At 37.1% G+C, this 17,193-nt stretch overlaps 1 non-coding gene across 1 annotated transcript; it reads left to right on the plus strand.

Annotated features, from left to right (window-relative positions):
- Positions 1–15,934: 15,934 nt before the first annotated feature.
- TRNAW-CCA lies at positions 15,935–16,006 on the plus strand. The gene has a single exon. It is a non-coding gene; the product is annotated as a tRNA-Trp (tRNA).
- Positions 16,007–17,193: the final 1,187 nt, after the last annotated feature.

The raw sequence follows: 17,193 nt of genomic DNA on the forward strand, positions 1-17,193 counted from the left end.
CATTTTTTTAATTGATCAAATGGTACACTTGCCTGATGTTTCACCATATAATAAACTCTACTCAACATCCCCACAAAAACTTTGGAAAGTGCATGGGAATAACTACGTATACACACAGGTAAATGAAAAGTTTTTGAATAGTATGGCAAGAAATAATAAACATTAAAATATGTGTGTGTCAGGAAATTAGTTAATTCAGATTGGATAAAGATATGGTCCCTCTGAATGTGTTACTCAAAATTGTAAATGAAAAGAGAGCATATTTTGTTTTTTTCTAGGAAATGCCCAGAGAAAATGAAAGTAAATTAGTAAACAACATTTAGCAGATTTGTAAATATACTTACATTATTACATTGATCTTAGAAACTATCAGCAAGTACTTGGAGTTTACCACTCGGTGTATACAAGTGTGTTAGCCACTGAAGAGGACACTGAAGAAATACAGAAGAATGTCTATAATCTGATCTTCTTAGAAAATTGGTGAATGCATTGTCAACTTTCTCACTTAAAGATCCAAAAAATTACTAGACAGGGACAGAAATATTCTAAAATCTAAAAACCCACCTTTGCAAAAGTATATATGTAGTTACAATGTACAATGATTGTGTAGATATAGTTAAGAATATCATCTTTTGTCCTGTACTGTCATTCGGTGACACTTTCAGAGACTGTTAAAAAGCAAATAATCCTTTTTAAAAAATGAACACTTCATTTAGTCACTCATACTCTTGTTTTTCCTTTCAGGCTGTTACTTTACAGTTTGTTTTCTCCATTAATATGGAAAACCAGGTACATGAGTTTTTAAAATAATTTTTCAAGGTAATAGTTATACACGAGGTACTCTACTAACACGGGTGTCCCAGGTGGCACTAATGGTAAAGAGCCCATCTGTCAATGCAGAAGATGTAAGAGATGGGTTGGGAAGATCCCCTGGAGAAGGGCATGGGAACCCACCCCAATATTCTTGCCTGGTGAAGCCCATGGACAGAGGAGCCTAGCAAATTATGGTATATAGGGTTGCAAAGAATTGAACATGACTGAAGCAACTTAGTACACAGCACACACTATACTAATATACTCTGTATCAGCTGCCATAGTAACATGCTTTGGTGAACATAATTTATTTTTCCCTGCTGGCATCTGTTTTCCTCTCCTCTTGGTACCAGCACCCAGATTTTACTTTGGAGAGCCAACTACCATGCCCACTTAGAATCCATGTCATTTCAGTGGGTTGCCCTGTGAATCAGGTTCTAGCTGTCAATACATGCATTCCCAATGGCCATGGTCTTTGGATCAACAGTTACTCAGAGGAATCCAATGAGTATCAGTCCCAGAATTTTTTGGTAACACTTGGGAAGAAAGAAACATTTTTGGTTTGTTTAGTGTATCAGAGGAAAATGTAACCGTAATGGTTCTGGTGGAAGCCACCATATGGAGAGGGATTCCCTGGTGGCTCAGATGGTAAAGAGTCTGCCTGCAATGCAGGAGACCTGGGTTTGATCCCTGGGCCAGGAAGATCCCCTAGAGAAGGGAATGGCAACCCATTCAAGTATTCTTGCCTAGAAAATCTGCAAGGGCATAGGAGCCTGGCAAGCTACAGTCCATGGGGTTGCAAAGAGTCGGATATAACTGAGCAACTTCACTTTAACTTTCACCACATGGAGAAGACTCTTGGGGGTAAAGGCTACACAGAAGATAGCAGAACCCAAAGATGGAAAAAGAATCTTATGACATAATTTCAGAGCCTTATATCCAGATGTTTATAAAAGCTCATTCTAGACTTCTCCTTTATGTGAGTCATTTTAAGATCTATTTCTAACTGTTGCAACTAGAAATACTTACCTAATAAGCATACTCATTTCATTTTATAACTGTTACAGCCCTATGAGTAAATGCCATAATTCTTCATATTTTACAAAAAGTAATCTCAGGCTCAGAGTGATTAATATATTTGGTAGGTGATGTAGTTAAGTGATAGAGTCAAGACTCATACCTGTTTAAGTAACACAAAAAGCCATAACCTTAATCTATACAATAGTCAGTCTCATGTCTTAGTGTCTCTGTATCCCCCAAACTTAATACAGGCTCTGACTCATAAGGTATGTTATTTGATTTATACATTAAAAATAAAGGCATCCCTGCCTAATGGAAAAAGGAAGATAAGATAAAAATGGAGAGGACTGTTGAACACAGACAGGTATTGGGTTGGGACCAGTTTGACTAGAATGAAGGATTTTAGAGATTCTTTGAAAAAATAATTCCAAACTCCACTATAGAATTTCTGTCACATATGGATGTGTGCACAGCAGTCAGTGTGTTTTCTTTTCTGTTTTAATGCATGCATATTTGTAAATCCTATTACCAAGGGTTTGACAATCTAGCTTCATAAGTGTGATTCTTTCAATCACCAAAGTCACTGAAAATGAATAGTATACTTTTAGTTGGGAGTATGATTATGTAACAAAGACATAGATTTATTAAATAGAAGATAGGATGCAAACATAACTAATGTGACCTTTGGAAAAAAATTTTTATATCTATCCTCTTCTTCCTTTTATAAGTATCTGATAACTTCTTAGGGCATAATCTTTCTAAGACTGGCTAGTCTCTTAGAAATTAGTTTTCCATTTGTGTCTTTCTTTCCCAAATAACTGTGTTAGAACACCATAATATAACAATGGAGACCTCTTTGCTTGGACCAGCACAGTCAACTGACTGATAATGCATAGCTTATGATAGGTGAAGAACATATTATCTGTGTATTGATAAAGTCAGTTTGACCAAACTTTAGTTAGTCTCCTGAACCTCTTCCTAGGACAACCTGTGTACTTCCTTGTAAAATCTAGTTTAGAAAGAACCATGTTAAGTCAATTTAATCAAACTCCTCCTGCCACTGATATCTATCACCCTTGATATTTGATGAAGTTCCTTATCCTTCACTATCTATGGCAGTTATAACCTTACAAAATGTATTTCTTAACAATGCTTCAAAGTCAGAATTAGTCCTTGATCGATAACCTGCAGAATGAATAAATTACACATATATTAACAAACATGAAAACAATATTAATCTCACTTATTATTCCTCTCCATCAGAGATCTTAGGTGACCAGGTACATTGTCAATGAACAATAATATTTTAAAAATATATATTTTTCCCCCTATGAGTCATAGTTCTCAATGGTGGGCTTCAAATATCCAGTAAACAATGTTATAAACAGATGTGGTATCATCTAATCTTTATTGTTCCACTTATAAGGTATAGGCAGAGTATATTTGACATAGTTATTAAGGGTCCTAGGATTTTCAGAATGGTAAGTGAGCATTGGCTTCAACCTATAGTCACCAGTTGCATTAGCCCTCAACAAGAAATTCAGCCTGTCCTTTGAGTCTTTGAAGCAGTCATTGACTTCTCCTCTCTATGATAAAGTCTTAGATGGCATCTTCTTCCAATATAAGGCTCTTTCACATACCTTGAAAATCTATTGTTTATTGTAGCCACTTTCATTAATTATCTTATCTAGGTCTTCTGCACAACTTGCTGCAGTTTTTGCTACATCAATTTGTACTTTTATATTGTCGGGAGAGTGTGTAATTTCCTTGGTTCTGTCTCACTGCAGCAAAGATTTGAAATAATGGATCAGTGTTACAGCTCAGAGTTTTATTCTGTAAACAAAGGATAGCACACCCTCGAGGTGTGAAGCCTGGCCCACCTTGAAGGACCAGCCTCTACCTCTCTTGTTTCCATCTTTTTGTACATTTTGTCCCCTCCCCACTGAGCCTGCCCTATGCAAATTAGGGCTAGCCAGGAGAGGGGTTTAGAAAGGCAGAGAAACCAGAGATCAAATTGCCAAATTCTGTTGGGTCATAGAAAAAGCAAGAGCATTCCAGAAAAAAACATCTACTTCTGTTTCACCGACTATACTAAAGCCTTTGACTGTGTGGATCACAACGAATTGGAAAACCTTCAAGAGAAAGGAATAACAGACTACCTTACCTGCCTCCTGAGAAGCCTAAATGCAGGTTAAGAGTCAATAGAACAGGACATGGAAAAACAGACTGGTTCCAAATTGGGAAAGGAGTATGTCAACATTGTATATTGTCACCCACTTATTTAATTTATATGCAGACTACATCATGAGAAATGCCAGGTTGGATGAAGCACAAGCTGGAATCAAGTTTGCTGGGAGAAATATCAATAACCTCAGATATACAGATGACACTACCCTTATGGCAGAAAATGAAGTAAAGAATCTCTTGATGAGAGTAAAAGAGGACAGTGAAAAAGCTAATTTAAAATCCAGCATTTAAGAAAATGAAGATCATGGCATCAGGTCCCATCACTTCATGGCAAATAGGTGGGGAAATAATGGAAACATGACAGACTTTATTTTCTTGGGCTCCAAAATCACTGCAGATGGTGACTGCAGCCATGAAATTAAAAGAAAAGCTATGACAAATCTAGACAGCATATTAAAAGGCAGAGAAAAAAAAAAGGGCAGAGATATCACTTTGCGATGAAGGTCCGTCTAGTCAAAGCTATGGTTTTTCCAGTAGTCATGTATGGATGTGAGAGTTGGACCATAAAGAAGGTTGAGAACCGAAGGATTGACACTTTTAAACTATGGTGTTGGAGAAGACTCTTGAGAGTCCTTGGACTGCGAGGAGATCAAACTGGTCAATCCTAAAGGAAATCAACTCTGAATATTCATTGGAAAGACTGATGCTGAAGCTGAAGCTGCAATACTTTGGCCACCTGATGTGAAGAGCTGACTCATTAGAAACGACCCTAATGCTGGGAAAGATTGAAGGCAGGAGGAATGGGACAACAGAGGATGAGATGGTTGGATGGCATCACTGACTAGAAGGACATGAGTTTGAGCAAGCTCTGGGAGATGGTAAGGGACAAGGAAGTCTGGTGTGCTGCAGCCCATGGGGTCACAAAGAGTCAGACAGGACTGAGCAACTCAACAACAACAAGGAAGGATGTGTGTTTGTTTCACCTGACGTTCTCACTCCAGTCCATGGATTTTTCCCCTTCAGTTCAGTTCAGTTCAGTTGCTCAGTCGTGTCCGACTCTTTGCGACCCCATGAATTGCAGCACACCCGGCCTCCCTGTCCATCACCATCTCCCGGAGTTCACTCAGACTCACGTCCATCGAGTCCGTGATGCCATCCAGCCATCTCATCCTGGGTCGTCCCCTTCTCCTCCTGCCCCCAATCCTTGCCAGCATCAGAGTCTTTTCCAATGAGTCAACTCTTCGCATGAGGTGTCCAAAGTACTGGAGCTTCAGCTTTACCATCATTCTTTCCAAAGAAATCCCAGGGTTGATCTCCTTCAGAATGGACTGGTTGGATCTCCTTGCAGTCCAAGGGACTCTCAAGAATCTTCTCCAACACTATCACAGGCTTTTTCTTTCTTTCTCTGTCTTCTGGCCATTGCCATTTTGAACTCCTTTCTCTATTTTAACTAACAATAGTGTGGACGTGTCTTCTTTCTTTAAACCTCATGAATCAACTTAATCTTTGGCTTAACGGAATGTTGTATCTGGTTTGATTTTAATTTAGACTACTAAGCCTTTTCCGTGTTGGCTAAAACACTAATTTCTCTTTCCTATTTATGTTTACTGGAGTAGCACTTTTAATTTCCTTCAAGAACTTTGCCTTTGCATTCACAATTTGGCTGTTTAATGCATGGGGCCTAGCTTTTGCCCTGTCTTAGATTTTGGCATGTGTTTTTCACTAAACTCAATCATTTTTAGCTGTTGATTTGAAGTCAGAGACACGCAACACTTTAACTTGAGCAAGTAGACGCCAATCTAGACATTTCAGTAGATTTGTGTATCAGTTAATAGGGAGGCCTTAGGAGCAGGAGAGAAATGGGAAATAACTGGTCAGTAGAACAGTCAGAACACATACAGAATATATTCATTTATTACTCAATGGTTCATGGTACCCCAAAGTAATTACAATAGTAGTATCAAAGATCACTTATCACAAGGCACCATGATAAATATAATAACGTGAAAACATTTGAAATATTGCAAGAATTACCAAAAACTGACAGAGACAAAAGGATCAAATGCTTTTTGACAAGTGGCATTGATAGACGTACTCAACACAATGTTGCTACAAACTTTCAATTTATAAAAATGAAATATCTGCAAAGCACAATAAAGCTAAGTGCAGTAAAATGAAATATTCCTATAATAAAAGTCTGCCTCTTCTGCTCCACTAAAGCAGTTTTTGTCAATCACCTTAATCCAAAGTTTGATTCTCAGTCTTTATTTTATCTTATTGTGATCCACACAGTCAAAGGCTTTGGTATAGTCAATAAAGCAGAAATCGATGTTTTTCTGGAACTCTCTTGCTTTTTCCCTGATCCAGCGGATGTTGGCAATTTGATCTCTGGTTCCTCTGCCTTTTCTAAAACCAGCTTGAACATCAGGGAGTTCACGGTTCACATATTGCTGAAGCCTGGCTTGGAGAATTTTGAGCATTAGTTTACTAGCATGTGAGATGAGTGCAATTGTGTGGTAGTTTGAGCATTCTTTGGCATTGCCTTTCTTTGGAATTGGAATGAAAACTGATCTTTACCAGTCCTGTGGCTACTGCTGAGTGTTCCAAATTTGCTGGCATATTGAGTGCAGCACTTTCAAAACATCAACTTTCAGGATTTGAAACAGCTCAACTGGAATTCCATCACCTCCACTAGCTTTGTTCATAGTGATGCTTTCTAAGGCCCACTGGACTTCACTTTCCAAGATGTCTGGCTCTAGATTAGTAATCACATCATCATGATTATCTGGGTCATGAAGATCTTTTTTGTACAGTTCTTCTGTGTATTCTTGCCCTCTCTTCTTAATATCTTCTGCTTCTGTTAGGTCCATACCATTTCTGTCCTTTATTGAGCCCACCTGTGCATGAAATGTTCCCTTGGTATCTCTCATTTTCTTAAAGAGATCTCTAGTCTTTCCCATTCTGTTGTTTTCCTCTATTTCTTTGCATTGATCGCTGAAGAAGGCTTTCTTATCTCTTCTTGCTATTCTTTGGAACTCTGCATTCAGTATTTATATCTTTCCTTTTCTCCTTTGCTTTTCACCTCTCTCCTTTTCACAGCTATTTGTAAGGCCTCCCCAGACAGCCATTTTGCTTTTTTGCATTTCCTTTTCATGGGGATGGTCTTGATCCCTGTCTCCTGTATAATGTCAGGAACCTCTGTCCATAGTTCATCAGGCACTCTATTAATCAGATCTAGGCCCTTAAATCTATTTCTCACTTCCACTGTATAATCATAAGGGATTTGATTTAGGTCATACCTGAATGGTCTAGCTGTTTTCCCTATTTTCTTCAATTTGAGTCTGAATTTTGTAATAAGGAGTTCATGATCTGAGCCACAGTCAGCTCCTGGTCTTGTTTTTGTTGACTGTATAGAACTTCTCCATCTTTGGCTGCAAAGAGTATAATCAGTCTGATTTCAGTGTTGACCATCTGGTGATGTCCATGTGTAGAGTCTTATCTTGTTTTGTTGGAACAGGGTGTTTGCTATGACCAGTGCATTTTCTTGGGAAACTCGATTAGTCTTTGCCCTGCTTCATTCCGCATTCCAAGGCCAAATTTACCTGTTACTCCAGGTGTTTCTTGACTTCCTACTTTTGCATTCCAGTCCCCTAGAATGAAAAGGACATCTTTTTTGGGTGTTAGTTCTAAAAGGTCTTGTAGGTCTTCGTGGAACCGGTCAACTTCAGTTTCTTCAGCATTACTGGTTGGGGCATAGACTTGGATAACTGTGATATTGAATGATTTGCCTTGGAGACAAACCGAGATTTTCTGTCGTTTTTGAGATTGCATCCAAGTACTACATTTCGGACTCTTTTGTTGACCATGATGGCTACTCCATTTATTCTGAGGGATTCCTGCCCACAGTAGTAGATATAATGACCTGCCTCTTGAGAAATCTATATGCAGGTCAGGAAGCAACAGTTAGAACTGGACATGGAACAACAGACTGGTTCCAAATAGGAAAAGGACTACATCAAGGCTGTATATTGTCACCCTGCTTATTTAACTTATATGCAGAGTACATCATGAGAAACCCTGGCCTGGAAGAAACACAAGCTGGAATCAAGATTGCTGGGAGAAATATCAATAACCTCAGATATGCAGATGAGACTACCCTCATGGCAGAAAGTGAAGAGGAACCAGAAAGCCTGTTGGTGAAAGTGAAAGAGGAGAGTGAAAAAGTTGGCTTAAAGCTCAACATTCAGAAAACGAAGATCATGGCATCTAGTCCGATCACCTCATGGGAAATAGATGAGGAAACAGTGGAAACAGTGTCAGACTTTATCTTTTTTGGCTCCAAAATCATTGCAGATGGTGACTGCAGCCGTGAAATTAAAAGACACTTACTCCTTGGAAGAAAAGTTTTGACCAACCTAGATAGTATATTCAACAGCAGAGACATTACTTTGCCGACTAAGGTCCGTCTAGTCAAAGCTATGGTTTTTCCTGTGGTCATGTGTGGATGTGAGAGTTGGACTGTGAAGAAGGCTGAGCACCGAAGAATTGATGCTTTTGAACTGTGATGTTGGAGAAGACTCTTGAGATTCTCTTGGTCTGCAAGGAGATCCAACCAGTCCATTCTGAAGGAGATCAACCCTAGGATTTCTTTGGAAGGAATGATGCTAAAGCTGAAGCTCCAGTACTTTGGCCACCTCACGCGAAGAGTTGACTCATTGGAAAAGACTCTGATGCTGGGAGGGATTTGGGGCAGGAGGAGAAGGGGACGACCACGGATGAGATGGCTGGATGGCATCATGGTCTCCATGGACGTGAGTCTGAGTGAACTCTGGGAGTTGGTGATGGACAGGGAGGCCTGGCGTGCTGCAATTCATGGGGTCCCAAAGACTCGGACACGACTGAGTGACTGAACTGAACTGAATTGAATCCAAAGTTTGATTCTCTGTCTTTGTATTATCTTATAAGCATTTTCTGATGCAGGACAAATAAAATTTAAAAATCTGAGACTTATTTCTCTTGTTGAAAATAAAGTGATTTTTTCCCCTTCATCCTTTTTTCTTACCTTAGAACATCTACTTCAGAAAACTTGTAATTTAGAAAATTTGTAAGTACTCTCTCCTCGCTTTGAAATGTATATTAATCCTTCTGAAAACTAGATGGGCCTTTTGTCAACTTTATGATGCAGAAATGTCTTTCTCAAGTCCCTAAAAGCCATCTCTTTGAAGTGTAAGCATTGAGGCTGATAGCATCTACATCTTCCATTTTCTGTGGAATAGTAAGAGCCTTACTTTGGTAGCTACCCTGCTCCCAGTTGCAAATCTAGTTTTGCCATGAAGAGATGAAAAGTTTTTTTTTGTTTGTTTGTTTTGGTCCCTTCTGGTTAAAGCCAATTAGCCAACCCAAATGGTCACTCCAATTATCAGGTAGAGTTAGGATCGTAGATGTATCACAAATGGTGCTGTCAGTTTCTCTTATTTGGCAAGTAGATATGTTTTATCTTAAGGCATGTGTATAAGGGGTCTGTCTGTCTGCTTGGTTATATAAAAGGATAAGAATTCATTCTGTTTTTGCAATCTTTCAGTGGATTGTCTGTGACGTCATTACATTTTGGTTTAATATTCATTTAATAATAAAATTATTTTCTTTCTCTACCATCTTTTTAGGGAAGATTTCTGCTTGGAAAATATTTTTTATTTTAATTCTATTTCCCCAGCATTGCTAAAATAGGTCATTCCATTTTCTTTGAAACACTTTATACCTTTGGTTTACATAATTCTTTACTTTCTTGGCTTTCCTCATTTTAGCTTGATATTTCTCTTGATGATTCTCTGTTATTCCTTTTCATCTCAGCCTCTTATTGCTCCGTCTTTGGAACGCCCCTCCGAAATGGCAGCCCATTCCAGTATTCTTGCCTGGAAAATCCCATGGATGGAGGAGCCTGCTTGGCTACAGTCCATGGGGTCACAAAGAGTCAGACATGAATGAGTGACTTCACTGTCTCACTTTATTTCTTCCTTACTCTGTTCATCCTTAGATGAGTTCATTCAAGGTGAATAATCTGAAATACTTTCTGTTAATTGATGGCTTTTACATTTTTATCTCTAACCTGAATCTTTGACCTAGATGTAGACTCGTATCCAGCTACCTACTTACTACTTGAATGTCTAACAGATACCTCAAAATTATGTCTAAAATTCATGATATTCCCTCCACCCTTGTATTACTTGTATTGATAGTTTCCTCATCTTGTGCATGCTGAGTTGCTTCAGTTGTGTTCGACTCTTTGAACCCTATGGACTATAGGCCATCAGGCTCCTCTGTCCATGAGATTCTCCAGGCAAGAATACTTGAGTGGGTGGACATGCCCTCCTGCAGGTTATTTTCCTGACCCAGTGATAGAACCCACATTTCTTAAGTCTCCTGTATTAGCAAGTGAGTTCTTTACCACTTAGCACCACTTAGGAAACTATCTTAGTTAATGACAACATTGGTTGCTTTGGAAAAATAACCTACATATACATGTTAAGTAAAACACTAAAAGAAAAAAAAATGACTCAACAGAAACTGTAATAAGAAATAGAAATATAATTTTTCATATTATACTGAAAGGCACCATAAAATACAATGATACATAAAGTTGTCCATTACATTGCATATTCATGAAGAAATAAGAAGCTCAAGGAAACAGGAGAATGTAACACATTTCCACCCATTAGAAAGAGAAAGTGTAGGGGGAGAGGAAAGTTATGCATAGTTAATCACTGTTAGAATATCTTGAGGACATTTGACTACAATATAACAACAACAAAAAAAGAATTGATTGGAAAAAAACTTATTTATATGTTTCTATATTAATCCCTTACTCTGTATGTTCTAACACAATTCTCCACTATTTCAAACATTTTCACATATGAGCTACTGACAAGTTAATACCTTAAAACAAAAATGAAAATCAAAAGTATGTTTACTAGTTGAGTTTTCTATGGATCATTTGTTAGTGAGTTAAACTGGTGTTTTATTCCCTGTAGTGTATCCCTTAGGAATATAGCCATTACCTGGAATTCCCATTTTTCTGTTTTTCAAAGAAAATAATTTATAGGCAGTTCTTTCAATTGTGTCACTGTGTTAAGGAAAAAAAATTATGTGATATATAAGATCTTGGCCATGATAATATGTATTCAGATATCACAGAAAATACATCTAAAACACATTTTAAAACCAGTCAGTTATCAGAATGTCAGAATAATTGTGATAAAGGAAATGACAGGATCAAAAACTATGTTGAACAGAAAATGGAACAAGAAATATCAGTTTGAACTATTCACAGAGCACATGTTCTTAAATTTCACAAAGTGAATCACAAAAATGTTCTACAACACATTGTAAAATGATTGAATTTAGTTATTTTTCTCAAGCTAATTCAGATGTTATTTAAATACATTTATCATTACAATTCTGGAGTTCAAATTTAAATTCTTATATTACTATCATATGTCATTATTAGCTATGGTGATATCAGCAGGGCTTAACATTTGCTCTCATTTTAGAGTGCAGCTGAATTCCATGGTGGCTCAATGGTAAAGAATTTGCCTTCAATGAAGGAGACCTGAATCCAATCCCTGGGTCAGGAAGGTCCCTTTGAGAAGGGAATGGCAGTCCACTCCAGTATTCTTGCAGAAAAATTCCATGGCCAGGCTACAGAAGAGCCTGATGTTCTATAGTCCATGAAACCATAAAGTGTGGCCATGACTGAGCAACTAACAACATAAACCTATTGTTGCAATGTAACATGGGTCTTGATTTGTTTTGTTTGGATTGATAGATAGATTGATAGATTTTTAACTTAATCTGTGACAATACTCACCATTGATAATTTTTTTTAATTAGGCATTCTGACCTGTCTTCACAGTATTTATGATTTTATGGTAATATATTTATATAGACTTCGCTTGGTAATTAGTCTATTAAAAATTCTTGTTCAGACTTAACCTTTCACTTTAAACACATCAGATTAATAAACTATATGACATTTTAAAAGCAATTGCTTCAAGTGCAATTTAGTATCCTGGAGTTGATCCTGAACAGAAAAAATGGAAAACCTGGGGAAATCCAAATAAAATCTGCAGTTTAGTTAATTGCAAGCATTCTCAGTCACTTCAGTCTTGCCCAGCTCTTTGTGACCTTGTGGACCTTGGCCCACTAGGCTCCTCTGTTCATGGGATTTTCCTAGGAAGAATACTGGAGTGAGGAGCCATGCCCTCCTCTGGGGATCTTTCAGACCCAAGTATTGAACCTGTGTCTCTTGCATCTCTTGTATTGCAGGCGGATTCTTTATTGCTGTGCCACTGGGGAAGCTCCATTTTTTAGTTAATTGTATCACTTTTTAAAAATTTTGACAAGTGTGTCATGATTATGGAAAAGAATTGTATCATGAATATAATATGTTAACTTTAGAGCATGATAACTTGACAAGTTTATTCTAAGTTATTGAGAAAATGGATGAAGGGCGTAAGGGAGTTACGTTTTTTTCAACTTCTCATGAATCTACTCTCACTCTCACTCGAAAAAAAGTGTATTTTATAAAATGAATTGCACCTTGTTCTTATTTATTTTACTCACTTTTGTATCTCTTAGAGACATCTTACATTCGAACTTAGGGAAAAAATCACTTGGTACGCATTCATCTGATTACTTTTTTTTTAAGTCATAAGATACAAATCAGTTTGGTCTCTGAATCTGCTGTTGAATGTTGACATGTGATTTTTTTTTCCTTTGGATTATCATTTCATAAAGTACTCTATGCCCTTTTTTTTTTTTTTTTGGTAAATTTATTTATTTCAATCAGAGGCTAATTACTTTACAAGATTGTAGTGTTTTTTGCCATACATTCACATGAATCAGCCATGGGTGTACATGTGCCCCCCATCTTGACACCCTATCCCACCTCCCTCCCCATCCCATCCCTCAGGGTTGGCCAGCGCACCATCCCTGAGCACCCTATCTCATGCATCAAACCTGGACTGGCGATCTATTTCACATATGGTAATACACATGTTTCAATGCTATTTTCTCAAATCATCCCACCCTCTCCTTCTCCCACAGAATATAAAAATCTGTTCTTTACATCTGTGTCTCTTTTGCTGTCTCACATATAGGGTCATCTTTCTAAATTCCATATATATGCGTTAATATACTGTATTGGTGTTTTTCTTTCTCTGTATAATAGGCTCCAGTTTCATTAGAACTGATTCAAATGCATTCTTTTTAACAGCTGAGTAAGTTCCATTGTGTATATGTACCAAAGCTTTCTTATACATTCACCTGTCGATGGACATCTACGTTGCTTCCATATCCTAGCTATTGTAAACAGTGCTGCAGTGAATATTGGGATACACGTGTTTCTTTCTTTCAATTCTGGTTTTCTTGGTGTGCATGCTCTTTTATATAATGCTTCCTACCCTTGGAATGAGTTTGCTTTCTCTGAACATTGTGTGCTCAAGTCACTAAGTCCTTTCTGACTCTCTGCAACCCCAAGGAGTGTAGCTTACCAGGGATTTTCTAGGCAAGATTCATGGAGTGGGTTGCCATTTCCTTCTCCACTGCTTTCTCTAATAAATTCAGATTCATTCATCAAGACCAATTCAGTATCTTCTTATCTGTAAATGTTTCTGTAACCTTCCCCACTGCTTTAAAAGAATTGAACCCAGGTCTCCAGCATTGCAAGCAGATTCTTTACCAACTGAGGTACATGGGAAGCCCTTACAGAATTAGACAATTTAAATATACAAAAATAATACAACAATATTTTATACTTTAATGATCTATGCAATCTTTACATTGTGGTTCTTAAATATTAATGTTTATCACAATTACCTTATGTGTGTGTGTGTCCGCTTAGTCACTCAGTCTTGTCCAACTCTTGCAACCCCATGTACTGCAGCCCTCCAGGCTCCTCTGTCCAGGCAAGAATCCCTCTGGGGATTCTCCAGGCAAGAATACTGGAGTGGGTTGCATCCTCTCCTCCAGGAGATCTTCCCAACCTAGAAACTGAATTCAGGTTTCTCGCATTGCAGGTGGATTCTTTACCATCTAAGTCACCAGGGAAACCCAAGAATACTGAAGTGGGTAGCCTATCCCTTCTCCAGAGGTCTTCCCAAGCCAGAAATTGAACCAGGATCTCGAGCATTACAGGTGAATTCTTCATCAGGTGAGCTATTCTATCAGGGTGGAGTCTACTATGCCTTCTAGGGTGGAGTCTTTGAATCTGACACTTCAATAGGTACTTTCTTTTTAAGTTGACTATTGAATATGTTTTGAGATATATTGTCTTACATGGTTAAAATGCACTCATTTTTTTTTTTTTTCTATTCCAATAATTATAATTTATTGAATTGGTATTAGTGAATGAATTAAATTATTAATAATAAAGTAGACAAAGGGTAAGTTACATCTCAATTCTCAAGAAAAAGTTTAAGGAACATATGTTCTTGAAACTTAAGTGAAGGCATCCAGTCTCCAAGGTTGTGTGATATATGTAATCCAACCCAGAATCTGACATATATTTGATTTTTTTTTGAAAGAAATGGGGGGAAAAAGGTTTGTTTTTTTTTTTTCCTGGTTTGTTAATCAGTGGTCCTTTTTAAAATGTTTTATTTTTACATACACATTTTGACACAAAAATTTAAGACACACGGAAAAGTTGAAGATGGGACATAGAGTTCCTTTATACCAGTAGCTCAGCTTTCCATGAAGTTAACACTTACATAACCATAGTTCAATGATCAAAACTAAGAAATTAGTAGTGATGCAATACAATTAAAACTCTATAAACATTATTATATTTCATTAGTTTTTCCAACTAATGTCATTTTTTCCATTCCAGAATCAAACTGAAGATCTCAACATGACATTTAGTTGTCAGATGTCCTTAGTCTACTGCAATATGTAACAACTCCTCTGTCTTTATTTTTTAATTTTTGCATTTTCAAAGTGATAATTTTCAGTTACTTAGTAGACTTGTCCTCATTTTTAATCTGATATTTCTAATAGTTACATGGAGGTTATGTACTTTTGCCTGGGATCCCACAGAAGTTGTGTGCATTTCTTTTTTAAAAAACCAATTGACTTACAAAAAGTTATGTGTATTTAATATATATAATTTGATGAATCTGTGGACAAATACACACCTGTGACGTGAACATCACAGTTTATCCCATAAACATACCTAACATCTCTAAAAGTTTTTTTCACTCTCTATTTTTGTGAAAGAACACTTACCATAAGATCTATCTTTTTAGCAAATTGAAAAGTGTATAATATAGTATTATCTACAGGTTCTATCAGAGAAGGCAATGGCACCCCACTCCAGTACTCTTGCCTGGAAAATCCTATGGATGGAGGAGCCTGGAGGCTTCAGTCCATGGGGTCACTAGGAGTCAGACACAACTGAGTGACTTCCCTTTCACTTTTCACTTTCATGCATTGGAGAAGGAAATGGCAACCCACTCCAGTGTTCTTGCCTGGAGAATCCCAGGGACGGGGGAGCCTGGTGGGCTCCCATCTATGGGGTCACACAGAGTCAGACACGACTGACGTGACTTAGCAGTAGCAGTTAGCACAGGTGCTATGCTGTACAGTAAATCTCCAGAACTTATTCATGTGGTATAACTGATACTTTATCCTTCAAATAATATCCCCCTGTTTCCCCCTTCCTCCAGCACCTGGCAACCACTGCTTTACTCTGTGCTTCTGTGAAGTTGACTATTTTAGTTTTCTCATATAAATTATATTATGTAGCACACCCTTCTGTATCTGGCTTATTTCACTTAGCATAATGTCTTGCAGGTGCACTGATGTTGTGTCAAATGGCAGGATTTCCTTTTTTAAGATTAAGTAATATTCCATCTTGGGCTGTTCCCTGGTGGCTCAGAGGTTAAAGCATCTGCCTCCAATGCAGGAGACCCAGGTTCAATCCCTGGGTTGGGAAGATCCCCTGGAGAAGGAAATGGCAACCCACTCCAGTATTCTTGCTTGGTGAATCCCATGGACGAAGAAGCCTGGTAAGCTACAGACCATGGGGTCGCAAAGAGTCAGACACGACTGAGCGACTGAACTGACCTGCACTGAACTGAACTGAACTGAACTGAATATTCCATCTTATGTATGTCCTACATTTTCTTTATCCATTCACCCATAGATGGACATTTAGATTGCTTCCAGGTCTTGGCTATTGTGAATAATGCTACAGTGGACATAGAAGTGGAGATATCTATTTAAGACCTAATTTCAGTTTCTTTGGCTATATACACAGTTGTGAGATTAGTAGATCATATGGTAGTTACAGTTTTTAATTTTTGAGGAACATCCATTCTGTTTTCCATAGTGACTGCAATGATTTTATTTTCACATCAATAGTGTATAGAGATTTCTTTTTATTCATCTTCTTACCTTTTGTTTGCTTTTTTTTTTTTTTGAAAATTTTGTTTTTATTTAAAAAGAAAATATGTGACTGATTTGCTAAAATTACTTAAGCTGAGAGGATACTTACCAAAATAAATTTGCTGTCCTCAAATGTTTCTTTCAATCCTAACAATTAGAAGGTGTTTTTGTATATTAATGATATTCAAGCACTTTTGTTTACACATACCCTAAATGAATTCCAGATTTTCTTTATTTAATTTGAATTTTAGCATTTTTCACTATAAATGTAAGTATAATTTCTTATATATTATAATTTTAAAATAAAAAGTCATATAATTTATCCCTTAAAAATTACATAATTTTGTAATGCTACTTAATTTCATCTCTTTAAATACTTTTATAGACAAACTTTTATTTAATTATTTTGTTCTTTAAATATGTTTTTGTTACATTCTCACTGCTGAACTTTGCTTTAATGTAAGATTTTTATGCTTATGTTTTTATTGATTACTTAATATAATCATCCTCCAGCATAATAGTGTAAGTAATAAGCAATTATTTACAAAATATATTTTCTATTATCATACATTAAATGAGAGATAGTATAGGATTTGAGGAACCAGTGCCATAATCTATATAAGATTTTAAAACAGATATTCTCACTGTTGCTGTTTTGAGAATACATGCAAGTGGGATTTGATGAAAGAATGGAGAGCTATTTGGCTGCTGAGTAACCAGGCAAGAAATTTTGGG

The sequence above is a fragment of the Oryx dammah genome, unplaced genomic scaffold, assembly GCF_014754425.2.
Source record: "Oryx dammah isolate SB20612 unplaced genomic scaffold, SCBI_Odam_1.1 HiC_scaffold_11050, whole genome shotgun sequence".
Lineage (NCBI taxonomy): Eukaryota > Metazoa > Chordata > Mammalia > Artiodactyla > Bovidae > Oryx > Oryx dammah.